Source organism: Triticum aestivum, chromosome 5B (assembly GCF_018294505.1).
Source record: "Triticum aestivum cultivar Chinese Spring chromosome 5B, IWGSC CS RefSeq v2.1, whole genome shotgun sequence".
In the NCBI taxonomy this organism is placed as follows: Eukaryota; Viridiplantae; Streptophyta; class Magnoliopsida; order Poales; family Poaceae; genus Triticum; species Triticum aestivum.
Window position 1 is genome coordinate 216,450,635 of NC_057807.1, and position 9,077 is coordinate 216,459,711.

Genomic DNA, 9,077 nt, shown 5'->3' on the forward strand with positions numbered 1-9,077 from the left:
CATTGACCTAAGCCATGGCTTCATCAACCGTGAAATTCAGTTGCCTAGATATCCTCTCAGGACTATGATCAATAAATCTCTCTCACCCAAGTAGTCCATCAAAATTAGACCCAAGTGATGGATTTACGTCAATATTGCCAAAATGTATCACTATCCATCTTTTGAGAAATGATTATCAATCTTGGATGCTTTATATGCAATTTATACCATTTTTGGGACTAACCTATTGACCCAGTGCCCAGTGTCAGTTCCCGTTTTTTTCTTGTTTTTGACTTTTCAGAACATCAGTACCAAATGAAGTCCAAACACGACAAAATTTACGATGATTTTTTTGGATAAGAATGGATCCTAGAAGGTTTAGGAGGAGGCCAGAAGACTTACGGGAGAGCCACGAACTAACAGGGCGCGCCCCAGGGGGTAGGCGTGTTGGGAAACGTTGCATGGAAAACAAAAAAAATCTACGCACACGCAATGATCTATCCATGGAGATGCATAGCAACGAGGGAGAGAGTGTGTCTACGTACCCTCGTAGACCGTAAGCGGAAGCGTTTCACAACGCGGTTGATGTAGTCGAACTTTCTTCGCGCCCCACCGATCGAGCTGAAGGAAATATGCCCTAGAGGCAATAATAAAGTTATTATTTATTTCCTTATTTCATGATAAATGTTTATTATTCATGCTAGAATTGTATTAACCCGAAACATAATACATGTGTGAATACATAGACAAACATAGTGTCACTAGTATGCCTCTACTTGACTAGCTCGTCAATCAAAGATGGTTAAGTTTCCTAACCATAGACATGAGTTGTCATTTGATTAACGGGATCACATCATTAGGAGAATGATGTGATTGACTTGACCCATTCCGTTAGCTTAGCACTTGATCGTTTAGTATGTTGCTATTGCTTTCTTCATGACTTATACATGTTCCTATGACTATGAGATTATGCAACTCCCGTTTACCGGAGGAACACTTTGTGTGCTACCAAACGTCACAACGTAACTGGGTGATTATAAAGGAGCTCTACAGGTGTCTACGAAGGTACATGTTGGGTTGGCGTATTTCGAGATTAGGATTTGTCACTCCGATTGTCGGAGAGGTATCTCTGGGCCCTCTCGGTAATGCACATCACTATAAGCCTTGCAAGCAATGTAGCTAATGAGTTAGTTACGGAATGATGCATTACGTAACGAGTAAAGAGACTTGCTGGCAACGAGATTGAACTAGGTATTGAGATACCGACGATCAAATCTCGGGCAAGTAACATACCGATGACAAAGGGAACAACGTATGTTGTTATGCGGTTTGACCGATAAAGATCTTCGTAGAATATGTGGGAGCCAATATGAGCATCCAGGTTCTGCTATTGGTTATTGACCGGAAACGTGTCTCGGTCATGTCTACATAGTTCTCGAACCCGTAGGGTCCGCACGCTTAACGTTACGATGACAGTTTTATTATGAGTTTATAAGTTTTGATGTACCGAAGATTGTTCGGAGTTCCGGATGTGATCACGAACATGACGAGGAGTCTCGAAATGGTCGAGACATAAAGATTGATATATTAGAAGCCTATATTTGGATATCGGAATGGTTCCGGGTGAAATCAGGATTTTACCGGAACACCAGGGGGTTACCGGAACCCTCCCCGGGGTTATTGGGCCTTAGTGGGCCATGAGGGAGAAGAGGAGGGCCGGCTAGGGCAGGCCGCTCGCCCCCTCCCCCATAGTCCGAATAGGACAAGGAAGGGGGGGCGGCGCCCTCCTTTCCTCTTTCCCCTCCCCCCTTTCCTTCTCCACCAAGGCAAGAGGAGGGAGTCCTACTCCCGGTGGGAGTAGGACTCCTCCAGGCGCACCCCTAGGGGGCCGGCCGCACCTCCCCCTCCCTCCTTTATATACGGGGGCAGGGGGCACCCCATGACACACAAGTTGATCTTCGTGATCGTTCCTTAGCCGTGTGCGGTGCCCCCCTCCATCATATTCCACCTCGGTCATATTGTTGCGGTGCTTAGGCAAAGCCCTGCATCGGTAGAACATCATCATCGTCACCACGCCGTCGTGCTGACCGAACTCATCCCCGACACCCTACTGGATCGGAGTCCGGGGATCGTCATCGAGCTGAACGTGTGCTGAACTCGGAGGTGTCGTACGTTCGGTGCTTGGATCGGTCGGATCGTGAAGATGTACGACTACATCAACCGCGTTGTCATAACGCTTCCGCTTACGGTCTACGAGGGTACGTGGACAACACTCTCCCCTCTCGTTGCTATGCATCACCATGATCTTGCGTGTGCGTAGGAAATTTTTTGAAATTACTACGTTCCCCAACAGTGGCATCCGAGCCTAGGTTTTATGCGTTGATGTTATATGCACGAGTAGAACACAAGTGCGTTGTGGGCGATACAAGTCATATTGCTTACCAGCATGTCATACTTTGGTTCAGCGGTATTGTTGGATGAAGCGGCCCGGACCGACATTACGCGTACGCTTACGCGAGACTGGTTTTACCGCCGTGCTTTGCACACAGGTGACTAGCGGGTGTCTGTTTCTCCAACTTTAGTTGAACCGAGTGTGGCTACGCCCGGTCCTTGTGAAGGTTAAAACAACACTAACTTGACGAACTATCGTTGTGGTTTTGATGCGTAGGTAAGAACGGTTCTTGCTAAGCCCGTAGCAGCCACGTAAAATTTGCAACAACAAAGTAGAGGACGTCTAACGTGTTTTTGCAGGGCATGTTGTGATGTGATATGGTCAAGACGTGATGCTATATTTTATTGTATGAGATGATCATGTTTTGTAACCGAAGTTATGGGCAACTGGCAGGAGCCATATGGTTGTCGCTTTATTGTATGAAATGCAAACGCCCTGTAATTGCTTTACTTTATCACTAAGCGGTAGCGATAGTCGTAGAAGCAATAGATGGCGTAACGACAACGATACTACGATGGAGATCAAGGTGTCGCGCCGGTGACGATGGTGATCACGACGGTGCTTCGAAGATGGAGATCACAAGCACAAGATGATGATGGCCATATCATATCACTTATATTGATTGCATGTGATGTTTATCCTTTATGCATCTTATCTTGCTTTGATTGACGGTAGCATTTTAAGATGATCTCTCACTAAAAATTATCAAGAAGTGTTCTCCCTAAGTATGCACCGTTGCGAAAGTTCTTCGTGCTGAGACACCACGTGATGATCGGGTGTGATAGGCTCTACGTTCAAATACAACTGGTGCAAAACAGTTGCACACGCGAAATACTCAGGTTAAACTTGACGAGCCTAGCATATAACAGATATGGCCTCGGAACACGGAGACCAAAAGGTCGAGCGTGAATCATATAGTAGATATGATCAACATATTGATGTTCACCGTTGAAACTACTCCATCTCACGTGATGATCGGACATGGTGTAGTTGATATGGATCACGTAATCACTTAGAGGATTAGAGGGGTGTCTATCTAAGTGGGAGTTCTTTAGTAATATGATTAACTGAACTTAAATTTATCATGAACTTAGTACCTGATAGTATTTTGCTTGTCTATGTTTGTTGTAGATAGATTGCTCGTGCTGTTGTTCCGTTGAATTTTAATACGTTCCTTGAGAAAGCAAAGTTGAAAGATGATGGTAGCAATTACACAGACTGGGTCCGTAACCTGAGGATTATCCTCATTGCTGCACAGAAGAATTATGTCCTTAATGCACCGCTAGGTGACGGACCTATTGCAGGAGCAGATGCAGACGTTATGAACGTTTGGCTAGCTCAATATGATGACTACTTAATAGTTTAGTGCACCATGCTTAACAGCTTAGAATTGGGACTTCAAAAGACGTTTTGAACGTCATGGGCCATATGAGATGTTCCACGAGTTGAAGTTAATATTTCAAGCAAATACCCGAGTTGAGAGATATGAAGTCTCCAGCAAGTTCTATAGCTAAAAGATGGAGGAGAATCGCTCAACTAGTGAGCATGTGCTCAGATTGTCTGGGTACTTCAATCGCTTGAATCAAGTGGGAGTTAATCTTCCAGATAAGATAGTGATTGACAGAATTCTCTAGTCACCATCACTAAGTTACTAGAACTTCGTGATGAACTATAGTATGCAAGGGATGACGAAAACGATTCTTGAGCTCTTCGTGATGTTGAAATCAACGAAGGTAGAAATCAAGAAAGAGCATCAAGTGTTGATGATTGACAAGACCACTAGTTTCAAGAAAAGGGCAAAGGGAAAGAAAGGGAAACTTCAAGTAGAATGACAAACAAGTTGTCACTCCCGTGAAGAAGACCAAAGCTGGACCAAAGCCTGAAACTGAGTGCTTACACTGCAAAGGAAATGGTCACTGGAAGTGGAAAAGCCCTGAATATTTGGTGGATAAGAAGGATGGCAAAGTGAACAAGGGTATATTTGGTATACGGGTTATTGATGTGTGCCTTACTAGTGTTTATAGTAGCCCCTGAGTATTTGATACTTGTTCGGTTGCTAAGATTAGTAACTCGAAACAGGAGTTACAGAATAAACAGAGACTAGTTGAAGGGGAAGTGACGATGAGTGTTGGAAGTAGTTCCAAGATTGATATGATCATCATCGCGCACTCCCTATACTTTCGGGATTAGTGTTAAACCTAAATAAATGTTATTTGGCGTTTGCGTTAAGCATGAATATGATTTGATCATGTTTATTGCAAAACGGTTATTCATTTAAAGTTAGAGAATGGTCAAACACCCAATGAAAATGGTTATTGCAAAACGGTTATTTCGGGATATGTTCTGTTTAAATGAATAAAAACCTTCAATGGTCAAACACCCAATGAAAATGGTTTGTTGGATCTCGACCGTAGTGATACACATATTCATAATATTGATGCCAAAAGATGCAAAGTTAATAATGATAGTGCAACTTATTTGTGGCACTGCCGTTTGGGTCATATCGGTGTAAAGCGCATGAAGAAACTCCATAAAGATGGATTTTCAGAATCACTTGGTTATGAATCATTTGATGCCTGCAAACCGTGCCTTATGGGCAAGATGACTAAAACTCCGTTCTCCAGAACAATGGAACGAGCTACTGACTTATTGGAAATAATACATACCGATGTATGCGATCCAATGAATGTTAATGCTCGTGGCAAGTATCATTATTTTCTAACCTTCACAGATGATTTGAGAAGATATGGGTATATCTACTTAATGAAACACAAGTCTGAAACATTTGAAAAGTTCAAAGAATTTCAGAGTGAAGTGGAGAATCATCGTAACCAGAAAATAAAGTTTCTACGATCTGATCATGGAGGAGAATATTTGAGTTACGAGTTTGGCCTTCATATAAAACAATGTGGAATAGTTTCACAGCTCACGCCACATGGAACACCACAACGTAATGGTGTGTCCGAACGTCGTAACCGCACTTTATTGGATATGGTGCGATCTATGATGTATCTTACCGATTTACCACTATCATTTTGGGGTTATGCATTAGAGATAGCTGCATTCACTTTAAATAGGGCACCATCTAAATCCGTTGAGACGACACCGTATGAACTATGGTTTAGCAGTAAACCTAAGCTGTCGTTTCTTAAAATTTGGAGTTGCGATGCTTATGTGAAAAAGTTTCAACCTGATAAGCTCAAACCCAAATCAGAGAAGTGCATCTTCATAGAATACCCAAAGGAAATTGTTGGGTACACCTTCTAATCACAGATCCAAAGGCAAAATATTCATTGCTAAGAATGGATCCTTTCTTGTAACGCCCCGAGACCGATGTGCCAGGTGTCGTGCAGTTATTCGTTGTTGTTGCGTTGTCATTGCTTGCGTGTCATGCATCTCATATCATGTCATCATGTGCATTGCATTTGCATACGTGTTCGTCTCATGCATTCGAGCATTTTCCCCGTTGTCCGTTTTGCATTCCGGCGCTTCGTTCTCCTCCGGTGGCCATTTCTAGCTTTCTTTCGTGTGTGGGGATTAAACATTTCCGGATTGGACCGAGACTTGCCAAGCGGCCTTGGTTTACTACCGGTAGACCGCCTGTCAAGTTTCGTATCATTTGGACTTCGTTTGATACTCCAACGGTTAACCGAGGGACCGAAAAGGCCTCGTGTGTGTTGCAGCCCAACACCCCTCCAAATTTGGCCCAAAACCCACCAAACTCTGCTCCATGTCCTAGAGCGTTTGATCACGATCGTGAGGGCGAAAACCGCACCTCTTTTGGACTCTCCTAGCTCCACTTATGTCTATTTATAGACCCCCTCCTCCAAATCTCGGATCCCCTCGTCTCAAACCCTAGTTTTAAAAAAAAAAACAGATCAAACCCCCACCGCCGACGGACGTGTCCGGATCGGACCGGACACTGTCCGCCCCGCCGCCGCCAGCCAACCGCGAGCCGCCAAGTGGCGCCGCGGGTCCCCAGTTCGCCGCCGACGCCCGGGGCCCGCCAGGCCCACGAGGGGCCCTCCCGGCCCGCAGTTCCCCCGCCGCCTCCTCCTCCTTACGCCGCCGCCACCTCCGGCGCCGGTGGCCGCCGCCGCCACGGGCCGCCGCGCCCCGACCGGACCTGGTCGCCGGCAGCCGTCGTGGCTCCCCGGCCCCGCGCGCGCGCGCCGCCCTACAGTACCGCTGCCGCCTCGGTATCCGTGCCCGATCCAGATCTGGATCTGGGACATTTCGGTTGATTTTCTCCTCCCGAAACCCTAATTTTCGAGCAATGTTTGACTGCTTGCATCTCCACAACCGTAGATCCGTTTTGGGCATATGATATATCGAAATCTTCGTCTCGTCATGTACATCATTTCATTCCATTGCATCATTTGCGTTTGAGGTCATCTTGATGCCCAAAATGCTGTTAGAAGGAGGCTCCGTGAGTTAAATTGCAGATCCGTTAGTTCATCATGCACTTTTGTCATTTTTGCCATGTTTAATTCGTGCATGATATGCCTTTGCCCCTTTGGGATGAATTGTTAAGCATGATCTGCAAGCCAATCCTTCGTTTTGTTTTGAGTTGTGGTATTCGAGTTGCTTCGAAGTCAAGAGTTGATTCCATACCTTTCCTAAATGGTCTTCTCATATTTCTATGTGAATACTAATCCTTCTTGATAATCGAGATTGTCATGTCAATCCTTTTTAACCGGTGTGCTTCTCTTCAAGTGGACACGATCATTTGAACTTCCGCAAGATCAATGATCAGTCTTCTCAACGGTGTTTGTTTCATCCGTCTCCAAGTTGCCTTTGTTTTTCCCACCCACCCACCCTTTTTCTTCGAGGACTCGGATTTCTTTATCAAATATCCATTTATTATGGAGGTCCCTCCATTCTATTTCCTTCATGTTCTTATCCGGTGATTCTCATGAAGTTACTAACGGAGTTTCTAGTTCATCATTCTTCGTTTCTTTATCTTCTCCGGTGGTTTCAAGTCAAGCTTTTGGTGTTGATCATATCCCTTTCCTCGTTTTCAATGCTTTCTCATGCTGGTGCAATTCTCAATCTTTCACCTCTCGCTATTCAGTTGTCCCGGAGTGCTCAAATTTTCTCAAAAGGTTCGTCTTGTCATTCAAGATTCTTTCAAGATCTTTCGAGGATGTTATCTCATTCAAGTCATTTAATTCAACCGATGCAACCTCTCTTTTAAATCATTTCAACGCTGTTTCTTTTGAGTGGGCCCTAACCCACAGGTCTGTTCCCAGGATCTTACCTGACTCTTATTTTCCCGGAGCTATCCTCAAAGTTCTTGTCAAAGTTTGACGTAAGAATGATTCATCATCAGTCATATGTATTTCTCCTAGATCTTTCACAATTCTTTTCATTGTTGGCTCAACCTCTTCGTTTTGATTCTTCCGGAGTGTCTAAATAATTCTTGGTGATGTTTCTCGTCATTTTGAAGACCGAAGAAGAGTTTCTCTTTAATCTTGCTCCATTCTCTTCAAGATTCGTGATTCTAGCTTGTTGCCATCCTCTCGTAATTGTTTTGATCGTGAGAATTCTTTTCACCTATCGGAGTAATTCAAGAGTCTTCTCAGTTTGTTATCCGGAGTCCATCAATTCAGGTTTATTCATTCTCAGCTGCCAGTTATCATTCTCCTATCTTGCCGGCGCATCAATCAAATATCCTCTAATCAGTTCTTGATCTCTTCGTTCTCATGTATCTAGTTTGTCTCAAGCACCTTCGTTCATTTGCTAATTCTTACCGGTGATGCACCCCTACTTCGATCATTTTCAATTCTTTCGGTGGTTCGCTCAAGTGTTCTCTTCCTTCTTCATCATATCAATTCATTCGTTGTTTCAATACTACCGGTGGTCCATTAAGTTTATGTTATATCTCTTTTAATCCTTTATACGAGAATGAGTAGTATGCCAAATCCATTTTTTGTCATCAATTTAATTGGTGAAGGATAGGCATAATGTAATTCTTATTCTTGTTGCATCGACTGAACTCAATTCCCTATTCTGGAGGCTCATCAAATTCTTGATTTCTTTTGTTCATCTTTCTTTTCCCGGAGTTCCAAGTTCTCTCAATTATTTCACCATGGAGATTCATCTAAATCATTACAAGGTTTTACCTTGTGTTCTCAACTTCTCTTTCTTTTCGTTACCTTTTCTTTACCGGAGTTCTCATGAAGGTTCTACATGAGGGTTCATCAAGGATTTATATTCCTTCTTGAAGTGTTCATCAAGATTCTTTTCCGAGGAGCTCAAGTTTTCTTCATCTTGCTATCCGGAGTGCAATTCTTTCAACCGTATCATTGGAGCTAGTATTATGTCATTCTTGATAATTTGAGTTCATGTTTCATGATTCACATGTTGTTAAGAATGAGGTATTTCAAATCCACCAACCTCTTCGTTGGAGTTATCTGGTGTCATGTTTCACCTAAAGCTTTCTCTAAGGATTGTTGATATTTATGCTGCTTATAAATGACCCAAGTTTTTCTTTTACCCTCCCGGTGAAATATTTTCTCGTCTCCTTGTCTATATCAATACAATTCTTTTCGCGTGAGTGGCAGGTTGTCACCTCATAATTTGAGATGTATTCCATAAGACCATATCAAGCTTATTCTTTTTGTTGTTGGTTTTCCAACAACTC